Raw genomic sequence first — 13,924 nt, 5'->3', positions numbered from 1 at the left:
CCAGTAATAATTTGTCTTACAAAGCAAAGGTGACCTGCTCAGAATTTGGAGACAGAAATAGTACGGACTACTATAATAGTAGACTGAAAATTGTTGTTTTCTGAATTTCTTATTTTATTAAAGAACTTTCTTTGATATTTATAATCATTCACAAAAGGATTAACATGCTAAGTAGGAGACATCCAAATGCTAACACAAAGTTAGCATCTCTGCTAAAAGGAAATTTTAACAGTAAGCTTTTGTATATTAGGGAAGCATAGTTCTATCCTTTGGACTTTGATAGGATTTTTATATTGTAGGCCATCCATTTAAAACTTTAGCATTTGATGTATGTTCTAAGTTACAACCTCAAAAATTTATCATATTTTGGAAAATTTATATCCCCCCTTAATTTTTAATGCCTGCATTGAATAATATTTGTCACAGACCACAGTACCTATCCCTGTGGAACTGTTATACCATCTTAATTCAGAAGCAATGCTATTGATTAAGTAATACTTAATGGCTTCCAAACTTCAAGGCATTTTTCAGCCACTATTTCTTCATAACCTCACTATGAGCTTCCTGTGTGGTATCATTCATCTGAGGTCTTACTAAAATGTAAATAAATTACATCCAGCACACTTCCTCTATTTGCCCAGCTTGTTACTATATCGAAACAACTGTCTTAATGAAACACATATTGATGTATTGTGTATTTCTGTGCTAAACCAAAGTGAGGAGGAAGTTATATGAATACATAACAGAACCCACTTAATAACAGTTTTTGTTAAAGCATTTTAAGAATTGGAGATAATCTGAGCCATGGGAGATGATGTAATTCTACATGACAGAGTTCGCAGAAAGAGGACAGCTCCTCAGATAGCTCCTCTTGAAAGAGATGCATTGGGGCTTTTATGGTGCTTTACCTTTATAAGCATAGTTAACTCTCAGTTTTTTTTCCATACTAATAATGTAGTTTGAAATAATACAGTAAAAAGAAAAATAAAGTAACAAGTGTATTATCAAAAATGATTTGTCTTTGGTATTGTATATTTACCTTTAGCATAAATTCACCATTTTACTTCTTGTTTTTCATAGGTTAAGGAAGCTATTCCTGGCATCCATATTATGAAACAGAAATGATCTGACACAAAGTATGTAATGTCATACTTTGTTGTGTATAGATAATCTTCATAGGGCATGATTGGATAAAATTTAGCTTATATTCTAATGCATAGCTCAACAACAACAATGAACAATAAGAATGAATAATAATCTATATCAGATCTATGAAATAAAATCATATTTGGTTAATTACTAAATTAATTTGCCAAAAATAATTACTATTGTTTGAGTAAGTACCAAATAGTGAAAATAAGAGGCAGAGGAGAAAAAGAAAGCTAAACTGGGATTAAAATTGTCATGTCTGAATTAAATGCTGAAGTGTCAGTAGTGGTTGATTGACCCTGTGATCAGACTTCTGGTGTTTGTAGTTTTTTTCTTATACTTTTTTGTATTTTACAGTTCTTTTGCAATGACTATGTGTTAATTTTGTAGTCCAAAAAAGATTAATATAAAATATTTCATGCTTCACTCACTTGCAAATCATTTATTGAGAGTTAACTGTATAAAATTTCTCAGGGAGAGTGGACACCACCAGCTAAATTTAGGGCAAAGTATTCCATTATACTGAAGAAGGAAATGGCAACCCACACCAGTATTCTTGCTTGGAGAATCCCAGGGACAGAGGAGCCTGGTGGGCTGCCATCTATGGGGTCGCACAGGGTCAGATATGACTGAAGTGACTTAGCATTCCATTATACAAATAATCCATTGTCTCTAAACTTATTTAAGATTTTTTAAAAATTTCTTTTCTCATTGCTTCAAAATTCCACAATGGAGACAATTTAATCAATGAGATCACAGTAACATGAATAATATTATGCTCTATACTCACTTCTCAACTCTATTTCATAAGAAAAGCCTTTAGTATGTTGAGAATATGATCTGATATAAGGTATGTTTTCCTACAAAGAAAGACAGTAGGAGCATCCTTTTCTCCTATTTCAAAGTTAGTCTCCTTGAGGAAAGCTGTACTTATAACTAACATTCTATTTTTAAAAAACTGCTTAGTCCAAGTCATGAAGACTCAAACTCAAGTGGTAAGCAGACTTACCCAAGCATTCATGTAACATGTAACAGCTAGAAAACTGACTAAGTATCAATGCAATCAATTATATTTTGTTAGAAATACTACAGAGGGCTTCTGTTACATGCTAAAAACACGTTATAGAGGGCTTCTGTTACTTGTGCCGAGGTTAGAGCAACTTAGGAAAAGGTTCCACCTTTGTGTAATTATTAAAGGAAACCCTCTTCCAGATGATGTAGCTTGGCCAGGGAATGTGGCTTATAAAATAGAACACACTGCTTTACTAGGTGCCCTTGTATAGGGTACAACCTGCACAGTCAGTCATAGCTGCCCTCTTTCATATGCTTTATTAGTGAGTTGAAAATAGCTACTATTGCTCCATAGGTTCCAAATTATTCTATTCTTGCATAGACAGCCAAGAATCACCTTCAGATGAATTTGTAAAAGATGCTTATCTAAGTTTTAATTTAGTCTTGAACCCTCATGATACAAATATGTAACTTTTCTTCAGACGTCTAATTTGAATAGCATTGAGGGTAGAAGAAAATGAAATAAAGTAACCATAAAGGTATAAATAAGTCTATCAAGTCCACTTCCTAGAAGAACTAGGTTGATTCTTATATGTTTTTAAAAACTATATTGCTGATATTAAGACTAAAACTAAATATCTTCCTAGGATACCCATCAGTGTATAAAGGGATCACTGTGTTTTACCATGAACAGCATGACCAATATTCATTTCCACGAGAAACAAATATTTTATAGGTGCACTTCAGTTGTGGCCCTCCTTATAGATTGATACATTTCAGTAATGTGCAATTTGGTATTTTCAATCCCATAAAATACAGACCAGGTAGAATACACTTCATTCTGGTATAACTCAAATTAGGATTTTAGAATTTATCTAGATACTGAACTCCAGTGAAAGAACTGTATAACTTTTAATTTCCTATATATACTATTTCTCCAAGTTAGGCCTTCGGTTGGTATTGGATGACTGTGAATTCTAGATGGTATTACTAGGAAACACTTAGAATACAGTTATTCTTTGTTAATTAAAGGTGGAAATAGTAATCAGGTTAGGAGATGTATTAAAATTCTTCTATAGAAATTGAAAAGCCTAATAAAAACACACAGCTTAAAAGTATCTACCTTCTTTACCTGAGAGATTAGCTGGAGAAGTATTATTAGATCAAAAAAATCTTTCTAAACATTTATTTTTATTTTGCTCTAATCTACATAATAGAAAGGCGGAGGTTCCAAGTTTCTTCTTTGTTGTACCCTGTGTATTGCCTAACTGATACATGCTGCAAGTTGATAAACTTTCATCAAATACTCCATCATCAGACTTATTCATGTCCTTAAGCAATTTATATGATGTTTGCATGTTTTGTTTCATGGATTAGATTCTTTGTTTTCCAAATAGAAATAGTAACATTTACTATTACATATTCCTGGGTCAAAAATGAATTATCATGACATTTTAATTAGATGAAGTTTGGTGAACACTTTGATGTCTTCAACACTTTGTAAATTGTGAAGCATAATGTTGATTCAGAAAAAATCAGTAAGATATTTGAAGTTAATGCATCATATATTCTGAATTTCTACTGCATAAATTTTTGCTGATTTTCCCATTCCTTGCAGTCTCTGTGAGGGAAAAAAAAAAAAAAAACAGTTTTGAAAATTCCTAGAAGCAGATACTACATGTTTATCTCATTTTATGTGATAGGAGTGATTTTGTAAATCTATTCATAATTTAAATGCTCTGGGAGACTCTCTCAAGGGAATTTTTCGTGGATCATCATGTAAAGCAAAAATCACTTCTAAAGTGCATATTACTCCCATTTCTATATGGGAATTTTCTGTTATAAGAGTTATTTAAGCTCCCGGAGGAATACATCACCTTAGTATGTTCCTGGGCGGATATAAACTAAGTGAGACAGAAAACCATGAGAGAATAATTTAGTGAATACTAACCTGATCCAAGTAAGTATTTGAACCTCTTTAGTGAGATCTCTGAGCTACTATTTTATAAAAGATTAAGTCTAGATAACATGTTCTCCACAATCACTTGGAATGGATTTATTTCAGCTCATTCAAGCTCTAAATTTCCTAGCAGTCCTCTATAAACCATGTAATTCTACCTGTTCTCATTGAGTAACTCCTCTTAGCTCTGTAAAGCAAAGCAAAATTATTTATCTCCGATGGGTGAAGTTTAGCACCCTCATCCTGATCCTCCATCAACCTCCCAATTCTCATAAAGTGAAGTGAAGTGAAGTGACCATTGCTGTCGTGACCAACTCTTTGCAACTCCATAAGACTATACAGTCCATAGAATTCTCCAGGCTAGAATACTGAAGTAGGTAGCCTTTCCCTTCTCCAGGGGATCTTCCCAACCCAGGGATCGAACCCAGGTCTCCCACATTGCAGGCGGATTCTTTACCAGTTGAGCCACAAGGGAAGCTCATGGCCCAACCCCAGTTAAGGATTTTCAGAATTGACAGACATTCTAGTCTCCCAAAATGTTTGTACTTTCTAACGCTATAGGCAGACAGGCAGGTGAGGATATTCTGTACACATCTAACCATCACAGAAACTTTCATTCAGTAGCAGTTGGACTTCCTCACCCACCCATACACACATCCCTGCAGTTGGGCCTCTGATTCTTGCATTAAAAGGCAAACAATTTTGCTAAAGGAATATTGCAAATTGTTTAGGATCACTATACAGAAGGAGACTATAAATTTTATTACCTAAACTGGATGTTTTTGAGAGCAAAAGGAGCTACAGTAAAGATTATTGTGATACAACTGGTGTAAGTGGGGTCTGGTGTTTCAGCTCCACTCCTCACCCCTCCCCAAACTTGACTAGCACAGTAGTTCAGCCAGGGCAGGGCACGCCATGAAAACCACAGCTCCACTGCTGGCTTGATGGAATAGAACGTGAAAAACCACATGTCCCTGGGTAATGTCAAAATAGTAGCAATCTCAGTGGCAAACCAAAAGGAAGTGTAAACCTCATAGCTAGACTGAGATTGCAGTTCAGGTTGGGGTAGGCAATAGACTGGCATATTAACCAGAAATTTAATACGAAGGATTGGATGAGAAGACTACCATATGGCTCCTTGATAAAACTAACATGTTTCTGGTGGTTTGGAAGCCTTCATGCATATTTCAGGAAAAATCAGAGAAGGTCCAAGATATTCACATAGCCTAGACTGTAGAGGAGATAAGAAAGAGCCTAGTAGAATGTAAGAACCAAGGAAGGCTTGTAAACTGACTGAACTGTGAATGAATTCTCCAACCCATATGCATATTTATCAGCAAAGTATGTTAGTTTATTGGCCTAAGTTGAGTACAGCTCTGACCAGCCATTGGATGTAAACTGCAAATGATCCTGATACTGGGGCAAGTCTCAGTTAAGAAGTGAAAATGGAAATTATAAAAACTGACCCGAGACTTCAGTAGCTACATAGTATGAGGGAGACAGATGCCACAGAACTAGAAAGGTAAGTCGCTTAAAAGCAAATAAATAGCAATAGCAGCAACAATACCCTGAGGGAAAAATTAGAAGTCATAGTTCAGTTCAGTCGCTCAGTCGTGTCCGACTCTTTGCGAAGTCATAGTTACTACAACATATTATATAAAATGTCAATTTGCAAGAAAAAAAACTTGAGACATGTAAGAAAACAGGATTTTAACCCACACCCAGTTTAAAAAGCAGTCAATAGAAACTATCTCTAGGTTAGGGGAAGAGCAGAAGTTGAATTCAGCAAAAAAAGACTTGAAAGTAGCTATTACAAATATGCATAAATAAGTGAGGAAGTCATGTTAAACAATTAAATACAGTATTACTACAATTACTAGTCATATAAAGTGTATTAATAAAAAGGTATAAATTATTTTTAAAAGAAACAAAAATCTGAAGTTAAAAAGAACATTAATTAAAATTTAAAAATATCCTAGAGGGACTCAAAAGCAGATTTGAGATTGCATAAGAGAAAAAAAAATCAGTGAGCTTGAAATTGATCAGTAGAAATTACCTGATTTGAATAACAGAAAAAAATGATGAAGAAAATAAATAGAGATTCAGAGATCTGTGAGAAACCAGCAAGCATATTAACATGTGCGATAGAAGAGAATGAGGGCAGAAGAGAAAGAGAAGAAAAAGAATATTCAAAGTAATAGTAGCCAAAAACTTGCCAAATATTACAAATAATATTCATCTACATGCTTGAGAAGCTCAAGAAATTCCAAACATCATAAACATGAAAAATCTATACATAGTCACTTCACAATCAAACTTAGAAAGCCAAAGAGAAAGAGAGATTCTTGAAAGCAGCAAGAGAAAAAAAGACTGATTCAATACAGGGAACACCACTATGATTAGCAGTTGATTTCCCATCAAAAACATTTAAAGTCAGAAGGCGGAGAGGTAATATATTCAAAGTGTTAAAGGAAGTAAAGATTTTTAAAGTGATGATCAAGAATTTCATATCCAGAAAAACTGTTCAAAATGAAGGTAAAATAAAGATATTATAATATAAATAAATAAAGATAATTCACTGCTAGCAGATGTGCCTTATGAGAAATACTGAAGGAAATTCTTTAGGCTAAAAAGAAATGGCAGCAAACATTATTTAAAGTATGCCCAAATAAATAAATAACAGTGATAATGTAATCATTTTAGTTCATTTTAGTTCAGTTCAGTTCAGTTCAGTTCATGGTATGGATTTACAACAGTTTGTTTAACCATTCATCAAGGGTTGTTTCCAGTTTGGGCTATTATTTTACATTTAATAAAGCCACAGTTCAGTTCAGTTCAGTTCAATTCAGTCGCTCAGTCGTGTCCGACTCTTTGCAACCCCATGAATCGCAGCACGCCAGGCCTCCCTATCCATCACCAACTCCCGGAGTTCACTCAGATTCACGTCCATCGAGTCAGTGATGCCATCCAGCCATCTCATCCTCTGTCGTCCCCTTCTCCTCCTGCCCCAATCCCTCCCAGCATCAAAGTCTTTTCCAATGAGTCAACTCTTCGCATGAAGTGGCCAAAGTACTGGAGTTTCAGCTTTAGCATCAGTCCTTCCAAAGAAATCCCAGGACTGATCTCCTTCAGAATGGACTGGTTGGATCTCCTTGCAGTCCAAGGGACTCTCAAGAGTCTTCTCCAACACCACAGTTCAAAAGCATCAGTTCTTCAGCGCTAAGCCTTCTTCATAGCCCAACTCTCACATCCATACATGACTACTGGAAAAACCATAGCCTTGACTAGACAGACCTTGGTCAGCAAAGTAATGTCTCTGCTTTTGAATATGCTATAATTATTTAGGTAAACATAAATATGGTTGGAGTAGGCAATGGCACCCCACTCCAGTACTCTTGCCTGGAAAATCCCCTGCATGGAGGAGCCTGGTGGGCTGCAGTCCATGGGGTTACTTAAGAGTCGGACACAACTGAGCAACTTCACTTTCACTTTTCACTTTCATGCATTGGAGAAGAAAATGGCAACCCACTCCAGTGTTCTTGCCTGGAGAATCCCAGGGACGGGGGAGCCTGGTGGGCTGTTGTCTATGGGGTTGCACAGAGTCGGACATGACTGAAGTGACTTAGCATAGCATAGCATAAATATGGTATCAGTATATAAAAAACTCAAAGGAGAAGGATCAGAACATAAATCAATTGATATATAACAAGAAAATAATAGAGAAAATCAATGAAACCAAAAGTTGATTATTAGAAAAGAGCAATAAAATTGACAGATTTTTAGCTTGACTGACCAAGATAAAAGGATAGGATGTAACATATTACTTGAATCAGAAATGAAAGAGGAGACATTATCAACCCCATAGAAATTTAAAAGATTAAAAGGTAATACTGTGAAAAAACATATTCCAAGAAATAAGGCAACTTAGAAAAAATAGTATCACTTCTAGAAATATATAAATTACCAAAACTGATTCAACAAGAAATAGAAAATCTAAATGAACCTATAACAATAAAAAAGATGGAATTATTAATTAAGTAATCCTACTAAGAAAAGTCTGGATGCAAATGACTTCACTGTATCTTATCCAATATTTAAAGTAGAAATAACACCAATTTTTCACAAATTTTTCCAGAAATGGAGAGAACAGGAACACTTTTCAATTCATTCCATTACAATAGTATTACCCTGAGACCAAATCCAGACAAACATCATAAGAAAGTAAAGCAGTATTCCTCATAATTATAGAAACTAAAATCCTCTGCAAAGTATTCACAAAGCAAATACAGCAATTTGTACTATTATTATATACCCTGACCATTTATCCTAGGAGTGCAATTGGTTTAATATCCAGTAATCAATTCATGTAATATAAAGGTCCATATAGTCAAAGCTTTGGTTTTTCCAGTAGTCATGCATGGATGTGAGAGTTGGACCATAAATAAATCTGAGCACTAAACAACTGATGCTTTTGAACTGTGGTGTTGGAGAAGACTCTTGAGAGTCCCTTGGACAACAAGGAGATCAAACCAGTCAATCCTAAAAGGAAATGAGTCCTGAATATTCATTGGAAGGACAGATGCTGAAGCTGAAGTTCCAATACTTTGGCCACATGATGCGAAGAACTGACTCCTTAGAAAAGACCCCGATGCTGGGAAAGATTGAAGGAAAGAGGAGAAGGGGACAACAGAGGGTGAGATGGTTGGATGGTATCACCGACTTGATGGACATGAGTTTGAGCAAGTTCCAGGAGTTGGTGACAGACAGGGAAGCCTGGTGTGTTTCAGTCCATGGGGCCTCAAAAGAGTCAGATAGGACTAAGTGACTGAACTGAACTAAACTGAACATATTAGTAAGGGAGAGAACCACGTAGCTATTGCACTAGATACACAAAAACATGTGTGAAAATCCAATATCTATTTATGACAGAAATTTCAACAGTCTAAGAATAGAATACATGTACCTAACTAAGAAGCATCCAAGAAAAAAAAAACCCTACAATTAATATTCTTAATGATGAAAAACTGAGTGGTTTAAGATAAGGGAAATAGGCAAGGCTGTCAGATCTCACCTCTTCTGTTAAAGACTGTAGTAGCATATCTGTCCAAAAATGTAAGAAAAATAATAAGAAAGAGGAAATAAAGCAAAGAAAGAAAAAAAGGAACAGAAAAGAAAGAAATCAAAAGTATCCAGATGGGAAAGTAAAAAGTAAAACTTTTATTTACAGAAAATGTTAAAAGTATGAAGAGAACATTAAGGAATGCATGCACAAACACACACACAAACTAAAAAATGAGTATAACACGTTCACCGAGTACAAGAGCATTATACACAAGTCAATTGTTATTTCTGTATAAAAGCATATTTCAGAATTATTAAGGGTTCAGTTCCAGACCACTTCAATTAAGCAAGTCACACAAATCTTTTGATTCCAATAATTCATATAAAATTATGTTTATACTATACTGTAGTTCTATTAAGTGTGCAATAGCATTATGTATGTACACACTTTCATTTAAAATACTTTGCTGCTAAAAATGCAAAGACTTCACCTAGTTGGAGTCTTTTGCATCAGAAATCACTAATAACAAATTGCCATAAGAAATAAAATAATGAAACACTGAAATATTGAAAGAATTACCAAAGTAAGACACAGAGACATGGAATCAGCAAATGCTTTTGGAAGAAATGGTACCTGTAGACTTGCTTGATGCAGTTACCACAGTCTTTCAATTTGTGAAAAATGCAATATCTACAAAGTACAGTAAAGCAAAGCCCAATAAAGTGAGGTATGCCTGTACTAGCAACAACCAATGAAATTAAGAAAGCAATTCTATTCACAAGAATAGAAAAAGAATCAAAAAGAATAAAAGCATTTTTATAAAAACTGAGAACCTGATCCTAAAGTTCATGTGAAAATGCAAAGGACTCAGAACAATAAAAATAATTTTGAAAAGGAGAACAAAGTTAGATAACTTAAACTTCCAGGTTTGAAAAACTGTTTCATAAATCTATAATGAGGAAGAGCATACAGTACTGATACAGATGTCAGTAAATGTAATTGTAAGTAATTTTATTATGTGAAATATAAATGAATATCCATGGTGCTAAGACTATACAAAAAAATTTTTTTTAATTAGATTTCTACCTCACACCATACACAAAGATTAACTCAAAATAGATCATGGATCTAAATGTAACAGCTAAGACTATAAGACTTCTATAAGGAAATGAGAAAATCTTCATGACCTTATGGTAGACAGAGTTTTATATCTGACCCTAAAAGCATGATACAAAAAAGAAAAAAGTTTGGTAATTTGGGTCTCATCAAAATTAAAAACTCTTGCACTTCAAAGGATTCCACTAAAATTAAAATACTGGGAGAAAATTTATGCTCTACAAATATATATCTAATAAAATATTTTTAAATTTCATAATTCATAAAGAATTCTTCAATCATAAAAACACAAACAACCCAATGAAAAAAACTGGACAAAATATTTGAATAGATATTTCATCAAAAAAAATATAAAAATGTCTGATAAACACATTAAAAGATGTTCAATGTCATTAATCTTTAAGGAAATGTAAATTAAAACTGAAGTGAGATACTACTTTACAGCAACAGTTGTGGCGATAATAAAAAGACAGGCAGGGTAACAAATGGTGGTGAAGACAGAAAGGAACTGCAACCCTCAGGTTGCTGGTCAGAATTTAAAGTGGTACAGCCGCTTTAGAAAATGACTTGATATCTTAAAAGTAAAACTTACCGAGCAATTCCACTTCTAGGAATCTCCCTAAGAGAAATGAAAACATGTCCACAGAGAGGCATATATATGTGAATGCACATAGCAGCATTATTCATAATAGTAAAAAATTGGAAGCAATCCACGTGTCCATCAACTGATGAATGGATTAACAAAATGTCATATATTCATACAATGGCATACTATTCATACATAAAATGGAATAGATTATTGCTGCCTGCTTTGTGCCTGTGTGTTCAATCACTCAGTTGTATCTGACTCTTTGCAAGCCCCTGGACTGCACCCTGCCAGGCTCCTCTATCCATGGAATTTTCTAGGCAAGAATACTGGAGTCAGTTGCCATTTTCTGTTTCAGGGGATCTTCTTGACCCAGGGATCAAACCCCCGTGTCTCCTGCATTGGCAGGCAGATTCTTCACCACTGTGCCACCTAGGAAGTCCCACTATATACCACAGCATGTATCAATCTGAGAAACATGATAAGAGAAAAAAAAAAAAAGCCAAATGCAAGAAACCACATATTGTGTGATTGCATTTATAAGAAATGGTCACAAAATTTAAATGTTTGGAGACAGAAAGGACTGGGAATAATAGTGGGGATTGACTGCCTAAGGACATGAAGGGTCTTTTTTGGAGTGACAAAAATGTTCTAACACTGAATTGTGATGATGATAACTGAACTCTAAATTTACTTAAAATCATTAAATTTTACACTTACAAGGATGAATTTTATTGCATGATTATACCTCAATAAACTTAAAGAAATTATGCTTATTAAAACTAAGGAAAGAGATACTGGCAGATACTCCCTTACCCAAATGACCAAGATTAGCATCCCTAGTGATAAGTCATATGGATATCAGAGACCCCATGACATGATGTTATCAGAAGAGCACTTCATTCTTTTGCATTCTTCTCTAAAACTGTAATCCCAGTCTAATTATAAGGAGTACAGTGAAGTGAAAGTCTCTCAATCATGTCTGACTCTTTGCGACTGTATAGTCCATGGAATTCTCCAGGCCAGAATACTGGAGTGGGTAGCCTTTCCCTTCTCCAAGGGATCTTCCCAACCCAGGGATCGAATCCAGGGTCTCTCCCACATTGCGGGCAAATTCTTTACCAGCTGAGCCACAAGGGAAACCCAATTATGAGGAAACATCAGACAAATCCAAACTGAGGACCATTTCACAAAATATCTGACCACTACTCTTCAAAACTATCAAGGTCCTGAAGAACAAGAAAAAACTGAGAAATTGTTACAGATCAGAGGAGATTTTAGAGAAGAGCATTTTGGCAACCCACTCCAATATTCTTGCTTGGAGAATCTGAATGATGGGCTACAGTCCATAGGGTCGCAAAGAGTCAGACATGACTGAAGTGATTTAGCATGCAGGGGAGATTTAGGATAAATGATGGCTAAATGCAGTGTGATAGCCTGGATTAGATCCTTGAAAGAGACAAAATTGATTAGTGGAAGAGCTGGGACATCTGAATAAAGTCTCTAGTTTAGGTAATAGTACTGTATCAATGTTAATTTCTTACCTTAGTTATATACAATGTTAAAGTTAAGAGAACATAGTGAAGGAAATATGAGAATTCTTTGAGCTACCTTTGCAACTTTTCCATATATGTGAAATTATTTCAAAATTAAAAATTAAAATGTTTAAAAGAAATGGGAAATTTATAGGTTAAATAGGAATTGTGATTCAAATATAATGTGCAGATATTGTTCAGATCTTAATTCAAACTAGTCAGCTGTTAAAAAAATAAAGTCAATCATTTGACAGAATATTTAATAACATTAAATAATTACTATTATTTTTGATGTGGTATAATGGTGTTATGATTTTTTAAGGTCATTATTTTTTAATAATACATACTAACATATTAATGGATGGAGTAATATGACATCTGGGATTGTCTTTAAAATGATCTGGTGGAAGAAAAAGTTTGTTAGAGCATAGATGAAGTAAACACTGACCTTGGGTGATAAATACGTAGGAGTTCTTTCATTTTGGGGAGAGGGGAGTTCTATTTTACTATACTCTCTACTCTTGTATATGTTTGAATTTTTTCACAATAAATTTTTAAGTGAAAAGGAAACAAAGACTGAGAGAAATAATCAAATATTGTCATTTGGTCTCTATGCTGACCACAGGCGAGTGTGTGCATCCGACTCTGTGCGACCCCATAGATGGCAGCCCACCAGGCTCCCCCGTCCCTGGGATTCTCCAGGCAAGAACACTGGAGTGGGTTGCCATTTCCTTCTCCAATGCATGCAAGTGAAAAGTGAAAGTGAAGTCTCTCAGTTGTGTCCAACTCTTGGCGACCCCATGGACTGCAGCCTACCAGGCTCCTCCCTCCATGGGACTTTCCACGCAAGAGTACTGGAGTGGGGTGCCATTGCCTTCTCTGAAAACTATCTGAGCAGGATATAATTGGTGCTGAAGAATTGGGAGAGCACTAAGACAACTGCCTGGATGAGCTCAGACTTCCTAAACTGGAGTGCTTTGTTGCTCTTTCCTTGAAGTTCTATGACCTGGTGATATCTAAAACCCCTACCTATGTGAAGATTTTTAAAGGTAGAGTGTAGTCAGAAGCAGCCCTTTTTTCCTCGTCAATACTAAGATCTATAGTTCTTCACCCCTCTTAAGTTTTTTATTGTCTGGGGATTTGTTTTTTGGCCTTGTGACTTAGGATGGGTTACTGTAATATAATGCATTTGCTACTTCTCTGGAAAGACATTCAGAATCTTTAACTAGTGCAGAATGTACAACTCTCTTTGCTAAAGGGTCTCTGCCAAGAGAAGCATTCTTACGGGCTTTGTAATTTGCATTGATTACTGAGTTGTTTACCAGTGCATCACTGGGTGTTGACTGTATTCTATAAAGCCTGGCAAAGTTCTATCTTGATTAAAGAAATCTGACGTTGGTGGTCAATATTAATAATAACTAAGGTTGTTCTGGATAACTTGAAAAAAATTTAACAGATTTTGGAACTTGAAATGTCAAGAGCAAGTTATTCTTATTGATGACACA

The sequence above is a fragment of the Capricornis sumatraensis genome, chromosome 1 (assembly GCF_032405125.1).
Source record: "Capricornis sumatraensis isolate serow.1 chromosome 1, serow.2, whole genome shotgun sequence".
Taxonomy (NCBI): domain Eukaryota; kingdom Metazoa; phylum Chordata; class Mammalia; order Artiodactyla; family Bovidae; genus Capricornis; species Capricornis sumatraensis.
The sequence above is the reverse complement of the archived record's forward strand: the minus strand, read 5'-3'. Positions refer to the sequence as shown.